Source organism: Microtus pennsylvanicus, chromosome 3, assembly GCF_037038515.1.
Source record: "Microtus pennsylvanicus isolate mMicPen1 chromosome 3, mMicPen1.hap1, whole genome shotgun sequence".
NCBI classification, from domain to species: domain Eukaryota; kingdom Metazoa; phylum Chordata; class Mammalia; order Rodentia; family Cricetidae; genus Microtus; species Microtus pennsylvanicus.
The window spans coordinates 69,638,553-69,650,300 of record NC_134581.1 but is presented as its reverse complement, the minus strand read 5'-3'; positions in this window follow the sequence as shown (position 1 = coordinate 69,650,300).

Here is an 11,748-nt window from a genome sequence, read left to right as displayed (position 1 = left end):
TCAACAGGTAGTAACCGAACGCTGCTATGTGCCAATCACAATATAAAATATGGTGCTGGGGCCGGCACACTCGCTCAGTAGGATGCCTTAGCAGGTTAAGGCAACTTGCTGCCAAGCCTAACAACCTGAGACTGATCCTTAGGACCCACGTAGTGGAAGGAAAAATCAGATCCTACCAGCTGTCCTCTCAGCTCCACGTGCACCCCTTGGTACGCACAGACAGGCATACAGTAAATAATACAATAACACCTTGATCTGGATATCCTGGGGGATTCTTGGAAGGCTTGGTCCTTGCACACAAGATACTAATATCTGAGTAATAGAAATAAACAAAGCTGCATAGATGTTCACTGAAGATTCAGGGCATCTGTGGTTAAGAATAAAGTCATAAAGCCTCTACAAGGAGGACTTCCGTTTGGGCACCAGGCAGGCCTTGAGGAGAGTGTTGAGACCCTAGGAGCTGAGTAGAGCAGCTCACTGGGGAACACGCTACATTTCAGGAGTGCTGTGACCTGCAGACTCTGTGGTTGCAGCCACATTTGTAGTTTAGTTTCTCTTGGCTTTCAGAGAAAGGTGGCTGGGCCTCACGGATATACAAAAGCACATTTGTTTTTGTTCAAAAATGGGGTACTACACATTGGAGCACCGGACTGAAATCTCAAGGTCCAAATCAGGAGCAGATGGAGAGAGAGCACGAGCAAGGAACTCAGGACCGTGAGGGGTGCACCCACACACTGAGACAGTGGGGATGTTCTATCGGGAACTCATCAAGGCCAGCTGGCCTGGGTCTGAAAAAGCCTGGGATAAAACCGGACTCGCTGAACATAGCGGACAATGAGGACTACTGAGAACTCAAGAACAATGGCAATGGGTTTTTGATCCTACTGCACGAACTGGCTTTGGGGGAGCCTAGGCAGTTTGGATGCTCACCTTACTAGACCTGGATGGAGGTGGGTGGTCCTTGGACTTCCCACAGGGCAGGGAACCCTGATTGCTCTTTGGGCTGACAAGGGAGGGGGACTTGATCGGGGGAGGGGGAGGGAAATGGGAGGCGGTGGCGGGGAGGAGGCAGAAATCTTAAATAAATAAATACAAAAAAAACCAAAAATGGGGTACTAGCATGTGTCTCCTTAGTGAGTGACCATGTTTCTGCTGCATCTGTTGGAACAGGGCGTGTGGACGGGTAGATTGGTTGTACAGGCATGATTTAGAAGAGGTTGGGGAAGGATGGAGATGGACGAGGTATTTCTCAGAAAGGGGAGTGTAGTGGGGCTTCCCTAACTCCTCATGCTCTCTCCATAACCAGGTGCTGTACTTTACAGAATATTACCTAGTACTCAAGAAGCTTCAAAACGACATGTATCAGAAGTGGGTCATTCCAAAATTCCCATCCTAAGACTCTCTGCCACTTAGTATGGAGACAGTCCTCGAAGGGTACATTTGACTCTGAATCAGCCTCAAGTCCTAAGTTTATGCTGCTTCTTGACAGCCACTTGTTGTAATAGGAGCGGCGGGGCTGCGTCCCCAGCACCCCGGCCGCCTGGCTAGCTTATGCCCGAAACAACAACACACAAACTGTATTCTTTTAAACACTGCTTGGCCCATTAACTCTAGCCCTTACAGGCTAATTCTCATATCCCGATCAACCCATCTCTAATAAACTGTGTAGCATCAGTCTTACCGGGAAAGATTCTAGCCTATGTCCATCCTGGGTCTGAGCTTCATGCGTCTGCCTCAGAGAGCAGAGCTATCGCCTCTGCCCAGGAGAGGGGAGCATGGCGTCTCTGAGATCACTTCCTCTTCCTCCCAGCATTCTGTTCTGTTTACTCCTCCCACCTATGTTAACCTATGGGGCCAAGCAGTTTCTTTATTACTTAACCAATGACCTTCCTCCATCAGCCACTTGCTATCACCCTGGGCAGAAACTGGGGCAGAGGTTGAGAACGCAGCGCTGAAACTGCCCTACACCAGCATCATCTGATCTGGACCAGACTTGAGAGAAGACAGGTGAGTGCCAGTGGGGTGGCTTGGGGGTGACAGTGGATTAGGCTGAGGAGACTGTTTGAAGATGTCAGGTTGCTACAGGGAAGCCTAGCTGTTTAACTTCCTGAAGACACTGCAGGATGGTTCAAAGGGGTACCGTGAATGGTAGAATACTACCAACTTGAAGGTTCTTTGCAGAGGCTTATGGGGTTAGGGCAGCCAAAGATATAGAGACACCAAAGACAGCTAAGGGAGCCCACTCACACCATTTTCATGTGAGGTGGACCTCTTCTTTTTGAGGGAGGATCTCATGAAGCTCAAGCTGGTTTCAAATTCACTATGTAGCCCAGGATGGCCTTGACATCTTTGATCTTCCTCTTTCCGTCTCTCAAGTGCTAGGATTAAAAGGAGTAGCCACCGTGCTTACTTTAGGCAGAGCTAGGGATCAAACCCAGGGACTCATGAATGCCGGGAAAACACCCTACTAACCGAGCCACATACCTGCCCCTGGTCCTCTTTTTCATTACATTTTGGGAATTTGCTCAGTAAAGCTCATTTAAATAATACCAAAATTCTGATGATAGAAATGAACTGAACATCTTTATCATTTTAATGGCCTTTCCACAGAATGTGCTTTTGGTCCTTGCTTCCAGTCTTAGAATTATGGCTCTGAGATAGTGGCGGTCCCAACTCTGTGGTACCCAAAGCATTGCAGCTTGGGTCCCAAGACCTGCACAGTGTGCACAGATCAGGCAAATCCCTGGTAGGGTTGCTGTGGGCAAGTGTAATGAACACTAATCAGAGGGCTGCTGGCAGGAATAAGAACAATGGGCTAGTGTGGATTCTGCCTGAGGGGCCTGTGGAGGTGACAGTCCACGGGGCTGTGAAGACATGTTTGTCTAGGTGGAAAGCCATGTGGGACCCCGAGTCAACATACTCTGGCATACATCCTCACCACACCTGCAGCAGGTCCCCTGGACACATTTAGTGGGGCAGGAGTTGTGGGTGGGTAACCCAACCCCATCCTTCCAGCATTGTTGATTTCTTCTGTTCCCTGGTTGGGATTGAGAACATTTCGCAGCTCCAGGAAAATTCTCTACTGTGTGCAAGCCACTTGGGCTTCATGAACTCACTATTTGGGATCCAGGTTCTCTGAGCTAGAGACACTGAATCATGATGAATTGGCCAGGTAGGGAGGAAGGGAGAGGGAGAAAAGGGAAGTGGGGAGAGGGAGAGAGGGAGAGCTGATAGAATGCCCTGAAGGTTCTTCATTGATATGAACCAGTCAAGGATTCCGAGTGTGCCAGGCTCTTCACTGCGATCATGCTCTTGGCATACCAGAGTCTGATGGTACCTCCATATTTAAGACTAGAGTAAAAAAGCATCCAAGTACTAGTGTTCTTCAGTATCTGTGGTGATTGGTTCCAGGATCTCGCTGGGTACTAAAATCCGTTAATCCCTGAGACCTTCAAAAGAAGGGTTATATATTTATATATAATCTATATACATTTTCCTATATACATCAAATCATCACTGGATACTTATACTGGTTGTTCTATGAATACTTGTTATGTCACAAGGACAAGGAAAGTCTATAGACAAACATTATGTTTGGAATGTTTGCATTCTGATTGGCTGAATCCACAGATACGGAGCACTGGGATATGGAGGTCTGACCGTGATCCTGTCTCAGGTCAGGATAGCTGCATCTGAGGGCCCATACTTAGAAGCCATTTGGTTTACTTTGTAGCCCATGGGTATCGATACTGGGCTCACACTCAACTATTATTGCTGCCCAAGGCTGTTGGCGGTCTGGATAGGAGCAGATGTTTAAATGTCTGTCATTTGCTCTGGTTTATCTAATCAGTTGGAGATGACGTCATAGCCTCTGACAGATGGGAACATATGGCTGGCTGCCTTGGTTAGATTATGCACTTCACTGGAATTTGAGAACCATGAATTACTAACCTGGTGCTGTGACCCTGAGTAACCATGGGAGAGTTCCACGATAAGAGTGGATAGGCCTGGGGAGTAACAGCCCACAGCGCCATCTCCCCTGGTGGTCTTTGTACTTGCTGTTGCTGTGTGCACTTGTGAACCTGGGTGTAGGTGTGATATACTCTCTCATCATTTTGCTGTATACTCTCCTGCCTTTCAGTAGACCAGGTAGGACTGCCCTCAAGACCCAAGCCCAAACCCAGTCATGGGATAATAATAATAATAATAATAATAATCATTATCATCATCATCTGCTTACTCTTGGTCAGCACTGTTGCTCTGCTTTGTACATGTTAAGTCATTTAACTCTTTAATAAAATTTGGTAATGTAAGTATCCAAAGGAGATAAAATTGGTGGGAGCATTTGGTTCACAGATCTATCAGAGTTCTGAGGCTGGAATGTCTCTTGTTCCCTAAGCTCAGAGCCCAGCAATGAAGCAGAAGTCAGGCTAGGCTTTGCTGTCTGAAAAGGACAGAGAAGCGGTCTAGAGAAAGAGTAAGGTAAGGCAGTCTTCTCGAACATGATCTCAGGACCAGGTGTGCTAGCCTTCCCTTAGAGCTTGTTAAAATACCAACGGTCTGTTCCTGTCGTCAGTGACCGAGTCAGGAATTCCGGGGGTGCATGAAAACATGAAGAAATCACTGTTCTGGGCCCATTTCTATTTGCCTGTAAGTGTTCACAAACTCCTCTTTCTTCTTTTATTTCACAGAAATAAGTTGTCTAAGCTGCTTCTGGGGTTACCCCAGTGGATTCTGGAATCTTTGTAGAAAGAGGGAGAGCAGAGATAAGCAGAGGCCTTTTAAGCGATTAGCTTCATGGTCCCAAAACTTCAGCCCACACCTTGAGGTATCTGAAAGAATGGAAAACCCACCATCCCTTATTCTCAGTCCTTGAGAACCTGGGTCTCTCTGGGCTCAGTTTCTGCTTTTTCACTGTGAGGAAATCCAAGTGGTGTTTGATGGATCTGTTGAACATGGAGTACCTGGCTTAATGCAATGACATTTCTTTCATCTGTATCTCTTAACAGGATTTAAAAATGTACTGTTCTACATTTGTGCATAAGGTGTTGTTTTGAGAGTGTACTCTCCCTCCACTGCTTCCCTTGTTGAATTAATATAAGCTTTATAGCGTCTGTGCTGTCTCATTATGTGCTACTGCATCCTCAGTGCCACATGCAGCTAGGTGACAAGAGGGTGACATTTAACACATCCCTGCCGGGTGGACGGATGGCTAAGTGGAGGGACAGGCCATTTACTGTCGAGGCTTATTTCTGTAGTAGAGCAGCCGTGTGATGTGGTGGTTGAGAGCTGTGACGTCAGCTCACGTTAGCTCCCAGGCTCTCCTCTTTATGAACAACGTCCATTAGCCAAGTTTCTTAGCCCCATTATGTCTGTTTCTAGATGTGTGACATGAGGCTAATGCTTCAAAAATTATTAAGAATACTGCATGTCCTAGTATGTACAGAGCGCATAAGAGTTCCTTATATGTAGCCAGAGCTTCAGAACTCCTCTGTATTGACTTTGGGAGTGAAAACGTGGAATTCTTAGAGTGCTTTGACCTCCACTCTTCCCCTTCACTACTTCTGTCTATAGCATGCTTGTGTCTGTTTGTGGGACATGCACTAAGGGTGATTTAGTCCAGCTTTAGGGGAAAAGGCACTTATGTTAATTTACCGATAGTGTGTGCGTGTGTTTGTGTGTGCGTGTGTATGTTTTATTTATCACACTCATGGAATTTTCTCTCGCTCATACTAGAAGACACATGGCTCAAGTCAAAAGCCTCCATATTATTATTAGTAAAAATTGTGACAATAGTAATGTCATCTTTTATAGAGACTTTTCTGTGTGCTAAGCATTGTATACTTTAGTGGCCAAGGAATTGCCTGAGGCAGGAGACATCACAATCTAGGGAGTGGATGATCTTAGCATGTGGCCTACAGAAGCAAGGCTTGGCTTACTTCATTCACTGGTGTCCGCATGGCCAATAAAGACCCACGTGGTCTTTATGCTTAGCTGAATCAATTGCTGTTTTACGAGGCATGTTTCTTTTCCCTTTGGAATTTAAGGATGCCTACAATTTTGAGGTTTTTTTTTAATTTATTTTTTTATTAAAGATTTCTGTCTCTTCCCTGCCACCGCCTCCCATTTCCCTCCCCCTCCCCCAATTAAGTCCCCCCCCCCAGCCCGAAAAGCAATCAGGGTTCCCTGTCCTGTGGGAAGTCCAAGGAACCCCCACCTCCATCCAGGTCTAGCAAGTTGAGCATCCAAACTGCCTAGGCTCCCACAAAGCCAGTTCGTGCAGTAGGATCAGAAACCCATTGCCATTGTTCTTGAGTTCTCAGTAGTCCTCATTGTCCGCTATGTTCAGAGAGTCCGGTTTTATCCCAGGCTTAAGATCTCTTTCTCATGATTTCTTCTTCTTCCTCTCACCTTTCTATTTCTTTCCTTTTCATCTTATCTTATTCATTCATCCATCCATTGGTTCCAGTTCCCATCCTCTTAGACTAAAACAAAACATGCAGCTTCGAGCTCTCCAGCTGCACCTGCGACTAAAAGCTTCTCAGGAGTGGGAGCGGGAGCGGGAGGGGGGCTCCTGTACAAATCCACTTATTCTCACACGCTGGAGCCTTTGCCTTTTGGTAGTAAGCTGTCCCTTTGTTCACAAGGAAATGGACTTTGACTTTATTGCAACTCCCATTTCCATAGTATTTGGGCACAAATTACAAAATATACCTGGTGACAATCTTAGTTACTGGAGGGCTTGGCATTCCAGGAAGGAGATAAGGTGTTTTCTTTGTGCATCTTTGGACGGATGGGCGGTTGACAAGCATTGCTGCAATATTGGACAAGCTACCTTTGCCTCACTCCTTAAAGCCTTCAACATTCAGGCAACAGGGCATCAGGCTGGTCAGGCCAACGGTTTGGGAAACTTCTCTTTATTCAAAACCATTTAGAGATTTCTGAGTCTTGGAGTGGGTGCCAGGTAGAGTCACCAGGTGAGTACTGCTTAGAACAGCTCAAGGAATGAGATTGTTTCTGGGAAGCATTCACAAGCATTCATGGGGCCAAGCTCTCTCCTATACACGGGAAACAACAAACGTGAGTTTAGCTAAACAAAGGAATATTTCATGCTATGTTTAAGGCAGAAGATTTTGGTTTTCTCCCTTTTTATATTTTTGTTTATCTTCTGAGAATTTCATGCAATATATAATCTCCCCACTCTCCTAATACCTCCCAGGTTTTCCCCACCCACCCAGCTTCATGTACTTTCTCTCTCTTAGAAATCAAAAATCAAAACAAAAGCAACTATAAACCATAAAAAGGCCTTGAAGTCTTATTTTTGCTGGCTAACTATTTCTGAGCATGGGGCCCTCCCTGGAGTTGTTGATGTACGCAGTGCCACTCCATTGGGAATCAAACAGCAACAACTGATTTTCCCTCTTCCGCCAGCTATCCCACTTCTTCCCCTCTGTGCTGGGGTTTTGCCTGGTCTGAACTCGTACAGATCTTGAGCTGCTGTCATGGCCTCTGTGAGGTCATATGTGCACCAATCCTATTGTGTCTGGAAAGCTATGTTTATTTGAAATTGTCCACCACCCCTGACTCTTATAATCTTTCTGCTTCCTTCTTTGCATAGATCCTTGTACCTTGAGGGAGGGCTGTGATAGAGACATCCCATTTAGGAATGAGTAGTTCAAGGTCTCTCATTGATTAGTCAGGATTTCTTAAGGAACAGAACTGATAGGATGAGCTAATACGTATATTATGGTTATATAGTATGTCATACATAATAATATATAGTACATAATGGTATATACATACACATACATACATACACACATATGTGATCTATTCGAGTGGTTTACAGACTGTGGTCTGAGAAGTTCAGCAATGACTGTCTCCTGACGGAAAGGCCAACGGTTCAGGAGTTGTTTAGTACATGAGACTGGATGTCTCAACAATTTTAATCTGGTGCTGGTGTGGCGTGTAGGTCCTAGAGGGCTGCCAGTTTTCAGTCCATGTTGCAATTCCGAAGGAGTAGGTTCTAAAACAAGCAGAAAACAGCTCAGGATAGATGAACTTGGCAGTGAGAGTGAGGTCAAGCAGGAAGAAAGCACAAGCCCAAACTTCCTTATTTCATGTCTTTTATATGGGCTGCTATCCGACTACATGGGCCCAGGTTTTGGGTGAGCCTTCTGACCTCCAGTGGTCTAGATTTAGGGTAGATAGCTCACCTCAAATTATCCAACCAAGAAAATCTCCCACAGTGCTGCAGCTGCTTGGATATTAGTTACAATGTGTCAAGTTGACAGCTGAGATTAGCCACTAACTCTCTGCATATTGTCTTTCTGTTCATTACTATCTACCGCAAGAAGAAGCTTCTCTGGTGAGCGTTGAGCGATGCACTGATCTGTGGATGTAACAATAAGCCATTAGCAATTGTTTTATTACTATGTTCATTTAGCAAGGAAATAGTAGTAGGTTTCCCCCTAGAGTCTATGACCTATGTATCAGGGTTTTTGCGTGTGTGGGGGGGCATTCTAATAAAATGCAGAGGACTTGAAAGAAGATGAATAAAAAAAAGATCTTGGGAAAAAAAGGAAGGACTAGTTTGGGGTTGTCTAGGTTAGTGATTCCAAAAGTCGGAGCAATGCCACCAGACATGTTTGTTTAAAAATCAAAGCATACAAACACACAAAGCCCTGACCCTCCCAAACCTGTCCAACAGAGTCACAGCCTGGCCCACTTCATATCTTACTAAGTTAGGTTCTCTCAGTGGAGTGGAGCTCATGCGTATCTCTTTATAAAAAATACCCCATGTAATTGGAGTGGGAACTATTGTTAGAAAGATTTCTCCATTTTCTTTTATGTATATGAATGTTTTGTCTGCATGTATGAATGTGTACCATATGTGAGCCTGGGGTCCTCAGAGACCAGGAAGGGATATAGATCTCTTAGAACTCTACCTACATATGGCTGTGAGCCACCATGTGGGTGCCGGGAACTGAACAAAGGTCTTCTGAAAGACCAGCAAATTTTCTTGACCACTGAGCCATTTCCGCAGCTCACAAAAAATAAAACATCAGTTTTCACACCAACCTGAACATGGGAACTGTATTTTGCTTATCTCAGCATCCTCAATATCCAGCTCAATTTCCAGCAAATTTGTACCCAATAAGTATTTGCAAAGCTATCCCGAAAGATGCTTCTTGACGTTGGTCATTGATTGTACAGAGCTGGAAGAAGTTACTGTTGGTGACATGGCAAAAATATCAAATAAAGCTCACTATTCAGCAGTGTCTGGTAAAACAAAATGCTAAAAATGGGTCTTTCTGAATTAAAAGGACCACATGGTGGGCAGAATAACTTGGGACTTTTCTATTTGGCGAAGGCACTCCAGTAATACAGCATCAAAGAGAAGAGCTACCAGGCTGTCTTGACTGACTCCAAGATTATTCATGGCACATCTGGGTCATAGCTAACAATCAAAGCCACATGGTCCTTGGTTTTCTCATCTGCAAATTGGGACGGGGCATTCACCAGATGTCTGTGCCAATGGAAAATTGTCAGTGTGGCTAGAGGCCATCTGTCTAGTGCCAAAGGCCATTCAAGAAGAGCCATAAAGAAAGTTGGGCACTCTCCAGCTCACCACAGAAGCCAGACTGTTGTACACAATAAAGTCCTTGCTTTGGAACACTGGCGCCCGGCCAGATCACGTGGTCGATCCAATCGCCATTTGGTTAGGGGTATGCGATATCCTTTCCATAGTACCTTGTTGTAAGGTTCAATTATTTGAGGTGTGACCATACAGGAAGTCACAACCACTAAATCGACTCATAGATAAGGACCCGCCATGCAGCTGTCGGCCATATTTGCAGATGATGGCTGGGAATCCGGGGAGATGAAATGTGGTCCAAATCTAGCTGCTGTTTTGATAAGGGCAGCAGGACCTGTCTTCTCCTTGGAAAAATAGAAATTGGCAAAGCTTGAAGGGCTCCCTGCTGTACACAAACTTGGGAAACAAAAACGTAAAAGGAAGATCGATTGAAACAGTCTCTTGATTGGAATCCGATGGCCCGTTCGTGTGGATGAAGACTCTATAGCAAGCTATTGCTCTTATTTGTTATGATGGTTTCTTTGATGGCTCCCATTTGAAAGAAGAAGAAATCAAAACTAAGAGAGCTTAAACAACTGGACCAGCTCTCCAATCCTTGCGATGCAAACTAAGCTATCTTACTCCACAGGAGCATTTCGCTTTACTGTGCAGCCTTCCCCAGAGGAAAACCGTGCAGAAGGATGAAGTCACACTCAGTCGCTGGAGAAGTGGCCTTAGCCCTCTCGGTGTAGAAAGGAATGCAGGCGATTTCTCAGAGACAGCAATGGAGTTTAATATTATTTGTGAACTTACCCATTTTGTCTTGGAGTCCATTATCCAGCTGGATTTAAGTGATTTCATATATTTTAAAATGTAATATCATAGTACTTCTCTTAAATATGCAGTGGTTCTTAACCATAGATTCTCACAAACTCTATTGACTATCTCCAGAGAAACACACACACACACACACACACACACGTATATACACAATTTTTATATAATAAATTAATGGACACTCTCTAAAATTATCCTGGCTTACCTACCACTGCTTCAAGGTTAACAAATCTCTCTATATAGATCTAATTTATGAAAATTTCCAGGCCACATGCAATTTTCACAGCCTAGGGATTATTAAACCTGTAGACTACCAGCTTTTGTAATTACTAGTTAGCTAATATTTGCATTGGTAACAATTCTTATATTAAAAGGTCATTAGGATTTTCTGTATACCTCACATTAATTTTATGCTTATATGATATTGATCCCTAAATTGTGACTATGTGGCGTGGTTTGTATATTTCTTGTATTCAATATTTGTTCCTGAAAATTATAGATAAAAATACTTGGAGATGAATCTCATACAGTAGAACAAATTGTTATCGAAAAGAATTTGTATTTATCTACTATGTATAACATTATTCTAGATTCTGTTATATGGTTTATTAACCTTAAGAACCTTTCCTCTAGTCTTAATTTTCTAAGAACTATCTTAAAATTACAAGAAGGTATTAGATTTATAAAATTTGCTTTATGCATTAGATAATTTTATGAGTTTTCTCTTAGGATTCACCAGTGTGGTGAGTTCCATTGATAAGCCTTCTAAGAGGAAAGCCTTAGCATCCCTTAACCATATGGAGATATACGATCCTCATTCTATCATTATTTATCATTACTTCTTAACATACTATAGAATAATGCAAAATAATATTTAGGAGTTTTGAATGTATGTTCATGAGTTTTCTTAAGTTGACATCACCTAGCTTCAGAATCTAGTTTATATTGGTTTTTATTTGACAACTTCCTGCCAGTCTTTCTTTGGTCACAACTCTGACATTGTATTGTTAGGTCTTCTGAAACATTCACATTAATTTAGAATTAATTAGTGAACCTACTGTTTTCATATTCATTATAGTTCCTATACTATTAGCACTTACCATCTTCTGTTTTCTGTTTCCTACATTTTAAAAAATATCCTTTTCTTATTTTCTATAGAGGAGTTGTCCAAATTTATCTGGCTTAAAGATAAAATATTCTACTTCTATTTTTATATTAAGAATGAAGGCGGCGGCTCCGCTTACTCAGCTCTCAGGTTGTCTTGAGGCTTGTTTTCTGCTATGGAGTCTGCCTACCGTTCTTCAGGTAGGGAGTTCCTGATATGGAAATCCCCA